The 15,000-nt window shown below is 43.0% G+C and overlaps 1 protein-coding gene across 6 annotated transcripts in view; it reads right to left on the bottom strand.

Annotated features, from left to right (window-relative positions):
- The window catches only part of LOC126998756 (phosphofurin acidic cluster sorting protein 1-like), a 95,108-nt gene that overhangs the window by 78,986 nt on the left and 1,122 nt on the right, over positions 1–15,000 (bottom strand). The gene's annotated exons all lie outside the window — the stretch shown is intronic.

Raw genomic sequence — 15,000 nt, 5'->3', positions numbered from 1 at the left:
GAGAGAGAGAGAGAGAGAGAGAGAGAGAGAGAGAGAGAGAGAGAGAGAGAGAGAGAGAGAGAGAGAGAGAGAGAGAGAGAGAGAGAGAGACCCAGATAAGAGCTATTCAGGAAGGGATAAGGAGGAGGAAGGTGATATTGAGAAGAAAAGAAGAGGAAGAGGAGGAAGAGGTGGAGGAGGAGGAGGAAGAAGAAGACGAGAGAGTGTATAAAGGAGAGAGAGAGGGAGAGGGAGAGAGGCTTTGATGGACAGAATAGACAGGTGACACTCAGGTAATGGAAAGATGATGAAGGTAGGGACGGACGGAGGGAAAAGAGGAAGAGAAGGAAAAAGAAAACGGAAAAAAGAGAGAGGGGAGGAGGGGCGCAGCTGTCCTGGTTGATACGCGTAAGAGACATGTATACCAGCTAGATATTAAGTTTGACCTCGTTTTTTTTTTTTTCCCTTTACCAAGAAGATTTCGGAAAAAGTGAATATTCTCCGAAGCTGCCGAGAATCTGGTCTTTGTGTGAATATTAATTAAAACCGAAATATTCTGCCTAACTACCTACCTACCGACCTTGTATATTTAAAAAAAAGTTTGCTTCAGAAAGTAATTAATATTTCACCAAGTCACCGTTCAACAAAATTTTCATAGGCGATATTTGTTATTTTTTCCTTCATATAAATATCTCTAAAAATATCTAACAATAAAATATTCTTCTCATTATATAGTTGAATAAGTTCCAAAGACACTTGTTGATAAATATCCATGAGGCGTTCCTAAGACATTCAGAAGCAAACGTCGATCTATTTTTTAATGTTTTTATTGCTTTAGAAATCTGAATAAGAAGGAAAACATGAAATCGTGGGCTTAACCAAAAACAAGAAGAATATTTACACAACTAATTTTTATGAAACGTGGGAGCAGCGGGAAAATTTAGGGAGGGTCGTTTTGGGAAGCTTCGGATAGGTAAGCGAAGGAAGGAAGGAAGGTTGGAAGGAAGGAAGCAAGGACAGAATAAAGGACAAAAAAGCAACATAAGCAAGAGAAAAAGATAAAGAAATGAACGATAAGCAAGGCGGGATATGATAAAAGAAAGCAAGGATTAGTAAAGGATAGGAAGGAAAAGGATTAAGGATAGAGAGACACGAGACATTTAATGAAGGAAATAGGAAAATAAAAAAAGGAAAAGAGCATTTGTGAAGGAAAGGCGGAATAGGATTAAGGGAAAAAAAGGGATATGATGAAGGAAGGCAGAGAAAAAAGGGTTAATGAGATAGAGGATTCTGAAAAGGGGGTGAGAGAGAGAGAGGAGGAGGAGGAGGAGGAGAGGGGATGAATGGCAAAGTACTGTAGGGTGAAGAGAGGGGAGAGTGAGGGTCGACTCAAGATGAAAAGGCAAGCTGGAAGCGGAGAGTTATTTTAAGACTAGGGAATCAAGAGGAAGGGGAAAGGTGAGAGGCAGGTGAGAGAGGGAGAGAGAAGGTAGCGTAAGAAGTGTGAGGTAGAGAGGGAGAGAGAGGAAGGTAGAGAAAATGGAAGGTATGGAGGAGGGAGAGAAGGGAGAAAATGGAAGAGAAAGAAAGGGGAGAGAATGAAATGGTAAGAAATGGGAGAGAAGGAGAAGAGGAAGAGGAAGGAAGGGGAGAGAATGAAAGGTTAAGGAATGAGAGAGAAGGAAGAGGAAGAGGAAAAGGAAGAGTGAGGGAGGAAGAGATGGAGGTTCAGTTCTTCTTGCTTAAAAAAACTCTGACATTCACGTTCATATCAATATAGTTTTGTTAATTATTAAGTCTCATCTCCCTCTACAGTTATCCCCAAAGTCCTTTCTTCCTACAGTATCAACGAAGTCTTAGAAACCGCAAAGAGGATTGACTAAGACCATCTAAATCATGTCTTTCCTGTGTTTCGGACCATATCAGACCATGGACTTGGGAGCTCTGGGAATCCGTGGTCCTTGAAACTATTTTGGGGGAATTCTGGGGAGAGATGATTCCCTGCTCCCCTTCCTATACCTCCTCCTCTTCTTCCTCTTCCTATTCCTCGTCCTCCTCCTCTTCCTCAATATCTGTCCCCCTTCCAATCAGAACTGGATCAAAGGTTTACTTGGTTCGCTTGGTTCATGAAGTTACGTATAGATTCGCTTCCTTCAAGTATTTCGAATTTGCAATGAACATTCTCTCTCTCATACCTAGACTTCTTCCTCCTCCTCCTTCTCCTCTTCGTTAACCCCGCGTCCTCCCTTCCAAATGAAACTGGATCAAAGGAATACTAGGGTCAAGAAGTAAGTACGGATTCGTTTTCTTTAAGTATTTCATCAGGGTTACGACAAACATTCTCTCTCATATACCAACACTTCTTCCTGATCCTCCTCCTCCTCTTCGTTAACCCCGCGTCCTCCCTTCCAAATGAAACTGGATCAAAGGAATACTAGGGTCATGAAGTACGTACGGATTCGTTTTCTTTAAGTATTTCATCAGGGTTACGACGGACATTCTCATACCTACACCTCCTTCTCTTCCTCAATGTCTCTTCGCCGCCCTAATAAGAACTGGATCAAGGGGTTATTTGGTCCGCCTGCTTCATGCAATAGGTATTAACTCATTTCCTTACGTATTCGAAATTATGACCATTCTCTTTCCTATCAACACTTCCTCCTTTTCTTCTTCTTCCTCTTCCTTAACCCTGTGTCCTCCCTTTCAATCAGAACTGGATCAAAAGGGTTACTCGGTTCACCTGGTTTGTGTGGTACGTAATAATTCGTTTCCTTTAAGTATTTTCATCAAGGCTACGACGAAAATTCGCTCATATCTTCACCTCCTCCTCACATTCCTCTTCCTCAATATCTGTTCCCATAGAGTGTTGCTTCATAAGAGTTTCAGTACGTCAGGTTCACCAGGTTCATGATTACTAAGTATGGGATTTCAACAAGCATTTTTTACTGGATACTGTTACCTATACTCATAAAAAAAGGTGCAAAGGAGTTCCGTGAGTGCTGTCTTTAATAACTGGTAACGATATTTTCTCTACTCAGTATATATCTTCTCTTGTCAAAACATTCAAAAAAAAAAAAAAAAAAATCATTCCTTTCATTTTCTATTTTCTTTATCGGAGAAAGAAATTGTTGTCATGAATATTATATTTCTTCTTTTTTTTGAGCCTTTATTATATATGACTGATTTATCCTGGAACAAAAACCACTAAGTACCATCTCCAACAGCCAAAACTTATTCCTGGTCCGTACTTTTCCTTTCCATAACAGTTCAGCACCGCAAAACATATTCCAAGTTCATTCCTTCCCTTTTCTCTCTTTCCATAATCCCCTATCTCATTATCCCTTCTTTCCTTGCCCTTTTCCTTCCTTCATCAGATCCCTCACCTCTTCTTTTTCCTTAATCCTGTTCTGTTCCTCCTTCCCTTCACAAATGCTTTATTCCTTCTTTATTTTCCTACTTCCATCACTAGTTGTTTCATGTCTCCCTATCCTTAATCATTTTCCTTCATATCCTTCACTCCTACAAACTCATCTCTTCCCCACTCACTCTCTCGCTCTTCACCACTTACAAAACTCATTACCGGAGCTCACTGGCGAGGCTTCCATTCCGGCGTCCACTCTAACCCCGATAAAGAGTCGTAAACAGCTTCACACAAAATACTATCGACACTTCACCCTCTCGTGGCGCTGATGAGACCCAGATTTTAACACATTTGGTAAAGTTATCGTGGAGGTTGTTATGAGTTTCCCATGGGTAGTTTTATGAGTCTAGTGATAGGTTGCCAAGGCTTCTGCAGGATGAGCGTAAGAAAACACTCATGAGAACTCGACTGATCTCATTTGTGGCCTTTGAAAATGTTTATTATGAGTGATGAAAGCCTCTGAGCATACGGGACATGGGTTCGCATTCTATAAGAGTCTAAAACAAAAGAACATCAACACCACTTCGGAACTCGCGCGTGTATAGAGTGTCCCGTCCAGCTCCAGAACCGAACCGAAATAGATCACGCGTTTAAATATTTTCCCTCTGAGCCGACCGAACCGCGTGTCCTAAAATAGCTCCGCAAATGCCGGGGCGAGGCGTATGTTATATTCCGGCGGCGTTCACCTTTATGGATAATTACCGCCACAAACGACCCAATCTGGACGCGTTAATTGATCGACACCTGGCGGAAGGGAGGAAGGTGAAGAGGGGAGGAGGTGGAGGAGGAGGAGGATAAGGGAATGTAAAAAGGGAGGAAGAAAGAAAAAGGAAGGGACATGGAAATAAAGGGTAAGAAAAAGTGGAATAAAGAAAGTAAGGGAAGAGTAAAGAGAATAAAATAAATAGAGGATGAAGAAAAGAGAAATAATGGTATGATAATAATAATAATAATAATAATAATAATAATAATAATAATATGGCGAGTGTTTCTGCATATTTTTCTTCCTCTCCTTCATTTTCTTTCAGTCTTCCATCTACATTCTTCCCTCTTCCACTCCCCTTCTTCTTCCATTTCTTTCTTCCCTTCCTCTATCTTTGTTTCCTTTTCAATTTTCTCTATTTTTTTTTCTCTCCATTTTCTTTCCTTTTTTTTCATATCCTCTCTTCTTTTTTTCTCTTTCTGCATCCTCTTCTATTTAATGTCTATTTTTCCCTTATATTATTCCACTCTTCTTCGTCCTCCTCCTCCTCCTCCTCCTTAGCGCTCAGTATCCCCTATAAGCTCCATACGAAGGCGTTAAGGGTGGCTATTATTTCCTAGACTAGCCTCATATGATACTAGATTATCCCTTCCCTTACATTATTCCACTCCTTCTTCTTCTTCTTCGTCCTCCTCCTCCTCCTCCTCCTCCTCCTTCCCGTTCTCTATCCCCTATAAGTTCAATTTCCTAGATTAGCCTCATTAGACACTAGATTATTCCTTACTAAGTTACTCTCGTCACCTATTGCATTTTCCTTTTAGTATTAACGTTCTATTTCCTTCGTTTTTGTCCTTACTTCGTCTATTAATAACCTTCCTTTGTATAGCTTTTATCTCGCTCTGTGTCTGTTTTATTCGTTTACAGATCATCTTTTTTTTTATGTATATTGTTAAGTTCTCTCTCCATGTATATCTGTTTTTTTTTTTCTAACTTCGCTCAATTTTTCTTTTAATTTTCTTCTTCCTCGTCGTTTTCTTCGTGTTTGTCTTCCTATTAATTCGGCTCTTTTCTTCTTTTCACTTTTTCTCTTCTTTTTTTTCTCCTTCACTTCCTTATTCGGTTCTTTCTCTCTCTCTCTCTCTCTCTCTCTCTCTCTCTCTTTCTTTCTATCTATCTAACTATCTATCACTTTCTGTATCTATCTATATCAATTTCTCTTTATCTATATCAATCTATCACTTTCTATCTATCTATCATTCTATCTATCTCTTGTGTACGAGCAACATGTGTGCTTCCTTCCTCCTCTCCTCCATTTTTCCTCTCTCCTCCAATCCCTTCGTTTCTCTCTCCCTCTCCTGACCTTCTTTCCTCTCTTTTTTTCCTTTCTTTTCACTCTCTCTCCATTCTTCTGTGCACCCCTGATCTCCTTCTCTTCTCTCTCTCTCTCTCTCTCTCTCTCTCTCTTCTCGAGTCTTCCTTCTTCTTTTTATTCTCCTCCTCCTCCTCCTCCTTCTTCTTCTTCTTCTTCTTCTTCTTCTTCTTCTTCTTCTTCCTCTCCCCTTCAGCAATTTCTATCCCAAAAACTTCTCCTCCTCCTCCTCCTCCTCCTCTTCTTTCTCTCCGTTGACAATAGCGCCAACTAAAACCTAAAGTGATGCCGAGGTCTCTTCCAATTAGACCTTCAAGTTACTGCAAAACAAAGGGAGAGAAAAGCAAGCAAAGGAAAGGAAAAAGTAAAGGAAGTCGAAGATATTTAAAGGAAAAGAAAAAGTTGAGGAAGAAAAAAATATATATAAAATCGACACAGTTCCATTCAGACCTTGAGATGGAATAAGAAGAGGAGGAGGAAGAGAGAAGGAAGAGGAGGAGGAGAGATCAAAGAGATGAAGTTAAAGAGACGGAAGACGAAGTAGAAAAACAAACAAAATGACGTTTAATAAAGTTTGGGAGATAAAAGAAGGAAAACGGAAAGAAAGAGAATGGGCGAAGGAAGAAGAATAAGCGGAGAGAGAGAGAGAGAGAGAGAGAGAGAGAGAGAGAGAGAGAGAGAGAGAGAGAGTAAACAAGAAAGCGATCAAGGAGACAAACAAACAAGAGAAAGAAGAAATAAATAAAGAAATAGAGAAAAGAGAAACAGATGCAGAAGGATAGATACAGAAAGAAAAAGAAAGTAAAAAAAAGAGAATGCAATAAATCTGAGAGAGAGAGAGAGAGAGAGAGAGAGAGAGAGAGAGAGAGAGAGAGAGAGAGAGAGAGAGAGAGAGACACTAATTGGAGGTGAAGAGAAAAAACAACTAGAAGGAAATTCGCATACACAAAAAAGACGAAGAAAAAAGAAGAGGAGGAGAAGGAGGAAGAGGAGGAAGAGGAAGCAAGAGGAGCGTGACGAACTAAGAGGATGAGGAGGAAGAAGAGGATAATGAAGGAGGAGAGAAGAGGATGTGAAGAAATGTCGGTGAATGGAGGAGGAGGAGGAGGAGGAGGAGGAGGAGGAGGAGGAGGAGAAAGAAAAATCGATGAAGAGGTTTTAAAGACTTTCCCAAACTTTCCTAAAATCAAAATAATAATAATAATAATAATAATAATAATAATAATAATAAAGAGAATAACGATGTGGAAGTGAATCTCTCTCTCTCTCTCTCTCTCTCTCTCTCTCTCTGTGTGTGTGTGTGTGTGTGTGTGTGTGTGTGTGTGTGTGTGTGTGTGTGTATCTGCTTTTCCAACCGACTAATCCTGCAAACTACTTAACGCTCTCTCTCTCTCTCTCTCTCTCTCTCTCTCTCTCTCTCTCTCTCTCTTTTTTTTATTTAAACATGTTCAGTACATTAGTACATGGCAGTATTATTTGTCTATGCTAAAGTTCCCCCGACCGTTGGGGAGCTATTTAAAAGCTTCTGCCGATTATATTATACAATTATTATACAATATATTATACAATTATATATATATACATGTTTACGGTGGGTGTAGGAGTAGCCACCTGTGGGACGCAACCTTCATCTGCTGAGTGGACAGTTGTGTCACATCCACATCAGCAGTGAGGTTGTTCCACCACACCACCGCTGCGATGGAGAAGGCACGTTGGTGGGTGCTGGAGCGGGCCATTGGCACTTCCAGGAGGGAGGCGTTGCTCAGCACCGTTCTCGTGCTGCGCTCAGACCTCCTCCAGGTAGCCCTCAGGTCCGTCAGGTGGGGCACTAGGCCCACTTGTGCCTTGTGTAGCACCGTCAGGGCAGCGACGCGGCGACGGTGCTCCAGGCTATTCAGCTGGTTCGTGGCTGGTCTTGCCCTTCCTTCGTGTGGGTGTTGTTGTTGTTGTTGTTGTCGCTGTGTCTCCCACTGGCTCGGTCGGTGGTGCTGGGTGCCGTTGATGAGGCGTTCAGCCCTCCTCTGCACCTTGTCTAGCAGGTTGAGGTGGCAGCGGGCGCTGGCCATCCAGGTGAGCGGTGCATACTCCATCACTGGACGGACTTGTGCCTTATAGAGGGTGTTCAGGCCTTCAGCATCGAGGAGGTTCTTCATGCGGCGCAGGAGGTTCACCTTCTGGGAGGCTTTTTGCGCCACCCTTTCAAGGTGACGGTCAAACCGCAGCTGGGAGTCCACCTCCACGCCCAGGATGTCGACGCTGGACTGCAGAGGAATGGTGTCATTCCCGAATCTCAGTCTGCCGTGGAGTTGCCTCGCGTCCTCCCGAGAACGTGATATTACCATGGCCTGGGTTTTGTCAGGGGCAAACCTGACTTGCCACCTCTTTCCCCAGGCCATTATGTCTGCCAACTGTCTGTTGACGGACTCTATCACGTCCTGGGCCTCCTCTCTTGTATGTTCTGGAGAGGGTGCAGTCGTCGGCGTAAGCTTGCTGCCGGGATGGTTTGCAGGAGGTCGTTAAAGTATATGTTCCACAGAATAGGTCCAAGGACGGACCCCTGTGGAACGGAGGCCTCCACCAGGAAGCTGGTCGAGGGGCTTCCGTTGACTGCTACGCGGAGGCTCCTGCCTAAAAGGTAGTTTGAGAGCAGGCGCAGCAGGTCCCCGTGATGCCTAGTTGCTGTAGCTTCGCCGTCAGACCGCGGTGCCAAACGGAGTCGAACGCGCCAGCTATATCCAGGGCAATCACGAGAGAGGTGGCTGTCATCAAGGGCGTCATGCCAGGACTTTGAGAGGAGAAGGAGGAGGTCTGAGGTAGAGCGGCCTTCCGAAAACCAAACTGCTTCGGTGACTGCAGGTGGTTTTCCTCGAGGAAGGATGTCAATTGCTCCCCGATGATCCTCTCAAATATCTTGCTGATGATTGGGAGGAGTGATATTGGCCTGTAATTGCCTGGCTCGGACCTGGATTTTTTTCTGTGTGTGTGACTCTGGCCTCCTTCCACTGTGCAGGCCACACCCCGCTCTGCAGGCATCGCCGGAAGATCTGGGCGAGGGGGCTGGTGAGCTCATCGGAGCATCGCCGCAGTAAGTATGGTCTCTCTCTCTCTCTCTCTCTCTCTCTCTCTCTCTCTCTCTCTCTCTCTCTCTCTCTCTCTCTCATTCAGAGCGGACCGATATTAGCGACGCAGAAGGGAGGGAGGGAAGGGGAGGAAAGGAGGGGGAGGAGGGGAGGGGAAGGGAGAGAAGGAAAGGAGGGGGAAGAGGAGGGAAGGAGGGAAAAGGAGGAGGGAGATAAGGGGGAAGGGAGGGAAAGGGGAAGGGAAGAGGAGGGGAGGGAAGAGGAGGGAAGGGAAGGGAAGGGGAATGGAGGAGGAGGAAGAGGGGGTGTATTAATGCTGGAAGGGATGTGTGTGTGTGTGTGTGTGTGTGTGTGTGTGTGTGTGTGTGTGTGTGTGTGGTCAGGGCGGAAGGGTCGGTCTCTCTATACTCGGCGTCCGGTCTTGTAAGTGTCTGTGTGTGTTGGTCTGTTCATATCTCTTCCTGGTCTCCTTTTTTTTATCTTCCTCCTCCTCCAACATTTATTCTTCTCTTTTCTTTCTTTTATTCTATTCTTTTCTCTCATTCTTTCTGTCTTTCTCTTCCTGACCTCATTTCTTATCCTCCTCCTCCTTTTTTATCTTCCTTTCTCTTCCTGATGTCCGTTTTTATCTTCCTCCTCTTTTTCTCTCCTTCCTCTTCTTTCTTTTCTCTGTCTTTCGTTCTTTCTTCCTCTTCCTGATCGCTATTTGTTTTCCTCCTTTTCCTTCCTTCTATTCTTTCTCTTCTTTCTTTCCTTACCGTCTTTCTTTCTCTTCTTTCCTCATCTCATTCTTTATTTTTCTTTCTCCACCTTTTCCTACTTCCTCTTCCTTCCTTCTTTCTTTTTTTCAGCATCTTTTTCATCTTCCTTCTTTTCCTTTTCTTCCTTTGTATAATTATTTCCTTCTTTCTTTCCTTTTCTTTTCCTTCTAAACTTTCTTTCTCCTTTTTCCCATCATCTTCGTCTAAAAATCCTCGTCTCCCTCTTTTTCTTCTTTATTTTTCCTCCTCCTTCACGTCCTCCACCACCATCACCACCACTACCTCCTCCTCCTTCTCCTTTTCCTCCTCCTCCTCTAATTTGTTCTTGTCCGTTCTTACGTTCCATTCTTCTTGCACTCACGTTCATTCACTTCCGCTTTTCCTTTTTTTTCTTCCTTTCCTTCTTTCTGTATTTTTTTATTTATTAATTATTTGATGCCTCTTATTAACTAATTTTTACATCTGTTAATTATTTTCCTTTCTTGTGTTACTGGAATTATAACTCTCTCTCTCTCTCTCTCTCTCCATCTTCACCACCACCACCACCACCACTACCACCACCACCACTACCACCACCACCATCACTACCACAATCACCACCACCACCACCACCATCATCACCACCACCATCACCACCACCACCACCACCAACAACAACAACAACAACAACAGCAACAACAAGAATGAAAAGCATGGCAGCGAATCAACCAATTTATTCTCCGGAAATTTTGTGTCGAAAAGAAAAGACGAAGAAAATAAAAGAAAAAGCGACCTTAATGTTTTTCTTTCTTCTTTTGTCTTTTTTTCGTTTTCTTCTCCTCCATCTTTTCTTCGCAATTTCCTCCTCCATTCTTCACTAAATTTCACCATCTTGCTTTTCCTTCTCCTCTTCCTCCTCCTCTTTCTTCTCCTCTAATGGCTAACTTTTCTTTCTCTAATACACGTCTAATTATCTCTCCGTATCTTTCTTTTCCTTTTTCCTTTTTTTCCTCCCTTCCACTCGCGTTCTCCTTCCTGGTTTCCCTTCCTCTTCCTCTTCCTCCTATTTCCCTTCCTTTCCTTTCTCTCTTCAGTCTATCCTTCTCTTTATCTTTCTTCCTTTTCTCCACTCTTCAAACGGGCGATCCGAGGTTCCGATACGTTTAATAATACGAGACTAAATCTTTTCAAAATAAACAAAGAGAAATGGCATAGAGGAGGAACACAGACACACACACACACACACACACAGACAGAGACTCACACAAAGGCTAACTCTTTTAAAATGTTTCTGTAGAGCTCTCGGTCGCTGGTACAAGTCGGTAGTCTCTCGCTGGGATCAAATATTTACTTTTCTTTTTATCTCGCTTCTCGGCTCTGCGTGAAAAGAAATACGGTGAACATTCCCACGTACGCATACTCGAGCTGGATATTCTCTCTCTCTCTCTCTCTCTCTCTCTCTCTCTCTCTCTCTCTCTCTCTCTCTCTCTCTCTCTCTCTCTCTCTCTCTCTCTCTCTCTCTCTCTCTCTCTCTCTCTCTCTCACAAGGCTACGGTAGGGGTAAAGATTTTTTTTTCATCCCTTTACGACACACACACACACACACACACTATCCCGGCTTCTTGTAGTGTATATATATATATTTTTTTTTTTGCTTGGCTCTGTATACTTCACTTCACTTCTTTTTTTTTTCTTCTATTTTTATCTTCTCTCACATGTTCTACTGCGGATCCTGACTACAGAGGCGGAGGAAGAGGAGAAGGAGGAGGAGGAAGAGGAGGAGGAAGCCGTATCTTTCAACTCCTAACTAAATCTTACCAAATCTCTTCTTAATGTTTTACTCCTCATCATTTTTCTGCTTCCTCTCATCAGTAACTCACTACGTTCCCACTAAGTCATACAGAACGGGAAGCTACTTGACGTTCTTGGGCGTCACTTAAAAAAAATAATAAATAAATAAAAAAAAATAAAAAAAAAATAAAAAAACGACAATTACAGGAAAAATATGTGACGAATACGATTATGAAGCAGCCGTTTGGAGAGTCCGAGAAACCGCTGGAAAAAACAACAACTATATAAAATCATACAAAAGGTCAGCTATTCAACACCCACCTACACCCACACACACCCAGGAGCTCAAGACGGAAAGGAATTTGTATCTACATCTGAATTAACCTCACTGTTTGACCCTCATCCGTTTAGAGAGTAAAAATAAAAAGCAGGAAAAGAAAGAAATTAAGGAAATTAAAGAAAACACACACACACTTACATCACTAATAATAAGAATGGCATTGAGTTGCGTTCACTTCCAGCCTATGAGCAATCGTAAAGACATGATTCTTAGTGAGGCAAGAGTCGGAGAGGTAATGAACGATGGGCTGTGACACTGACGAAGGGAGAGCCAGAGAGACAAACGTACAGTATAACGAAAGGAGATCCTCATCCGTTTAGCGAGGGACAGAGTTACGTCCACTTCTAGCTTGTGTGTGTGAAGTTATGAGCAGCCTAAAAACATGATTCTTAGTGAGGCATGAATCGGAGAGGCAATGAACGATGGGCTGTGACGCTGACGAAGGGAGAGCCACAGAGACACACGTACAGTATAACGAAAGAAGACCCTCATCCGTTTAGAGAGGGATAGAGTTACGTCCACTTCTAGCTTGTGTGTGTGAAGTTATGAGCAACCTAAAAACATGATTCTTAGTGAGGCAAGAATCGGAGAGGCAATGAACGATGGGCTGTGACGCTGACGAAGGGAGAGCCAGAGAGACAAACGTACAGAATAACAAAAGGAGATCCTCATCCGTTTAGCGAGGGATAGAGTTACGTCCACTTCGAGCTTGTGTGTGTGAAGTTATGAGCAACCTAAAAACATGATTCTGAGTGAGGCAAGAATCGGAGAGGCAATGAACGATGGGCTGTGACGCTGACGAAGGGATAGCCATTAGAGAGGGATAGAGTTACGTCCACTTCAGTGCTTGTGTGTGTTACCTAGGGATAGAGTACGTCCACTTCGAGCAGCTTGTGAAGTGAAGCCTAAAACAACGATGGGCTGTGACGCTGACGAAGGGATAGCCGGAGAAACAAACGTACAGAATAACGAAAGGAAAGGCGAAATGACATACGAAAGAAGATGGAAGAGCTGACAAACAGAGGGAGTCAAGTAATGAAGGAGGAACTAACAGAAAGACATATGGAAGAGTTTGGAAGATTTCATAAACGGGGAGAATGAAGGAAAGATGGAAATTAGACAAAAACAAATGGGAGAGTTAGGAAAAAAAACAGATAAACACAATAACAAAGAAAATAAAGACCAGCGAAGGGGGAGGAGGAAGAAAGAATGGTACAGAAAGAAACAATAGACAGACAGACAGACAGACAGGTAAGAGGTGACGAAGGAGGAAAACAAACAAACAAACAAACAATAAGCGAGGAAACTTTCTTCATATGGAGCGAGAGAGAGAGAGAGAGAGAGAGAGAGAGAGAGAGAGAGAGAGAGAGAGAGAGAGACCCATCCCATCATATCCCAATCCAGAAAAATGAGGAGAGGAGAAAAATCAACCCCACACGAAGAAGTGATTTTAGAATTTTGAGAAGGAATAATAAGAGATGGATAATCCCTCTTCCTCTTTCCTTCCTCTTGATCTGGAGAGGAGAGGAGAAAGGGAGAGGAAAGGAAGGAGGAGGAAGAGGAAGAGAGAATGAAAAGGAAGGAGGGAGGGAGAGGAAGGGGGAGATGAGGAAGAGAGAGAAAGGAGGGAAGGGAATGAAGGAAAATGGAGAGAGAAGAAGGGAGAAGGAGAAAGAAAAGCAGGGAGGAGGAAGAGGAAGGGAGAAGGGAAGGAGGAAGAGAAGCAGGAAGAGGAAGAGCAGAAGAGCAAGAAGAGGAGGAAGAAGAAGAAGAAGAGGAGGAAGAAGAAGACACAGAAAGAAGAAAAGGAAGGAGAGAGGAGGAGAAGGCAACACAGAAAGAAGAAAAGGCAGAGTAGAGGAGGATGAAGAGTATTACAGAAAGGTCGTGAGCATTGCGTTGGCCGTGTGATCGTGATGCTGTGTAAGGCGGCAGAATACTGAATGTCCTTGCTCGAAGCCTACTGGGACCGAGAGAAGAGGATTTAGTACCATTGTAGAGACGAGCGTGTGTGTGTCTGCGTCTATTGAGAAGGATGTAGGGTAATGAAAGATTGCTATGAAAGAGCTTTTGTTACTTTCTGACAGGAGCGACAGAGATGTGAATATTATCTGAGTTCCGTAAAGAAAGAAAAAATCATATAGCCTCTCTTCTAGTTGTACAAATTTAAAACGATCAAAGAATTATAATAAGAGTTATTCACGCAATACAATACCGGTGAACATATATATCTGGAGGCACAGGTAGAGGTACAGGTATGTTTAACTATTTCCAAAACGCCAGGTTCAGTGCAACACCCATTTCGCTCACCAGCAGACTTTAACAGCGAGTAAGGAGGTGACGGCAAGGGAAGGTAAGAGAAGTAGGAAGAACCCAACCCGTATCGTACGAGCGCCAAGATTTACGTTCAAGGCGGGGCAACAAATGCCGGGAAATATATCTCTCGTGTCGGCCGAGTAATATGTCTGCTGCGAATTTACTCCTTTTTTTCTTTTCTTTTTCATTTTCCTGCAACAACGTCACTTTAGGATATTTCAGGCTCTTTATTTTCACGCCAAGTATAAAGAGGAAAATAACTTACGTGCGACAAAGGAAAAGTAGGAAGAGAAATTAAAGGAAAAGAAGGAAAAACGCTCTCAGTAGTAATAAAAAGTAGGAAAAGAAAGAAAGTAAAAGAAAGGAAAACACTTACTTACATACATCACTACTGCTACTACTACTACTACTACTACTAATAATAATAATAATAATAATAATGATGATGAAGAGGAGGAGGGAAGGAGATAAAGACGAGAGAGAAGAAGAACATAAGGTGAAAGAGAAAAGAACAGAAGGAAGTAAGGACAAAGGAGAGGAAGGAGGAAAAAGAAGAAGAAAAAACAAAGAAGACGAGAGGAAGGCAAATGAGTAAGGAGGAAGAAGAGGAAGAGGAGAATGGACGATGACAAAGAAGAGAAAGGGAAATAAAAACAAAGTGGAATGAGAGGAGAATGTGAGGAGATAACGAGGATGGAATTAAAGAAAGAGGAGGAAGGAGGATACAGGAAAAAGGAAGTCAAGAGGAAGGAGAGAGAAAGATGAGAAGTTAAGCTGGAAGGAGAGAAGGGAAGAAGGAAAGGATGAGGAAAAGGAAGAAGGAAACGAGGAGGAAAGGAGAGAGGGGAAGGAGAGGAAAGGAAGGTAGGTGGAGAGAAGTGAAGGATATGAGGAATAACAAGATGGAGGAGGTAAGGAGATAGGAAGAAAGGAAGGAAGGAGGGAGAAGAGACAGGAGGAAGAAGGGAGGGAAGGAGAAGAGGAGGAGGAGGAGGAGGAGAGATATAGGAAGGAGAAGAGAAGGAAGGTAAAGAAATAAGGATGAAAAAGAGAACCAGGGAGGAGGGAAGGTGAGGAGAGAAGGAAGGAAAGGAGGAAGAAGTAGAAGAGAATGGAGGTAAGAAGGAAGAAGAGGGGAAGAAAGTAAGGACAGACGAGGATGGGAGAGGGAGATAAAGAGGAGAGGAAGATGAGGAGAGAGTAAGGAGAGGAGGGAGGAAAGGAGGAAGAGAGAGAGAGAGAGGAAGGAAAAGAGAGCTAG

Source organism: Eriocheir sinensis, chromosome 15 (assembly GCF_024679095.1).
Source record: "Eriocheir sinensis breed Jianghai 21 chromosome 15, ASM2467909v1, whole genome shotgun sequence".
Lineage (NCBI taxonomy): Eukaryota > Metazoa > Arthropoda > Malacostraca > Decapoda > Varunidae > Eriocheir > Eriocheir sinensis.
Note: the sequence above shows the minus strand (reverse complement) of the source record. Positions and strands in the feature narration are given on the sequence as shown.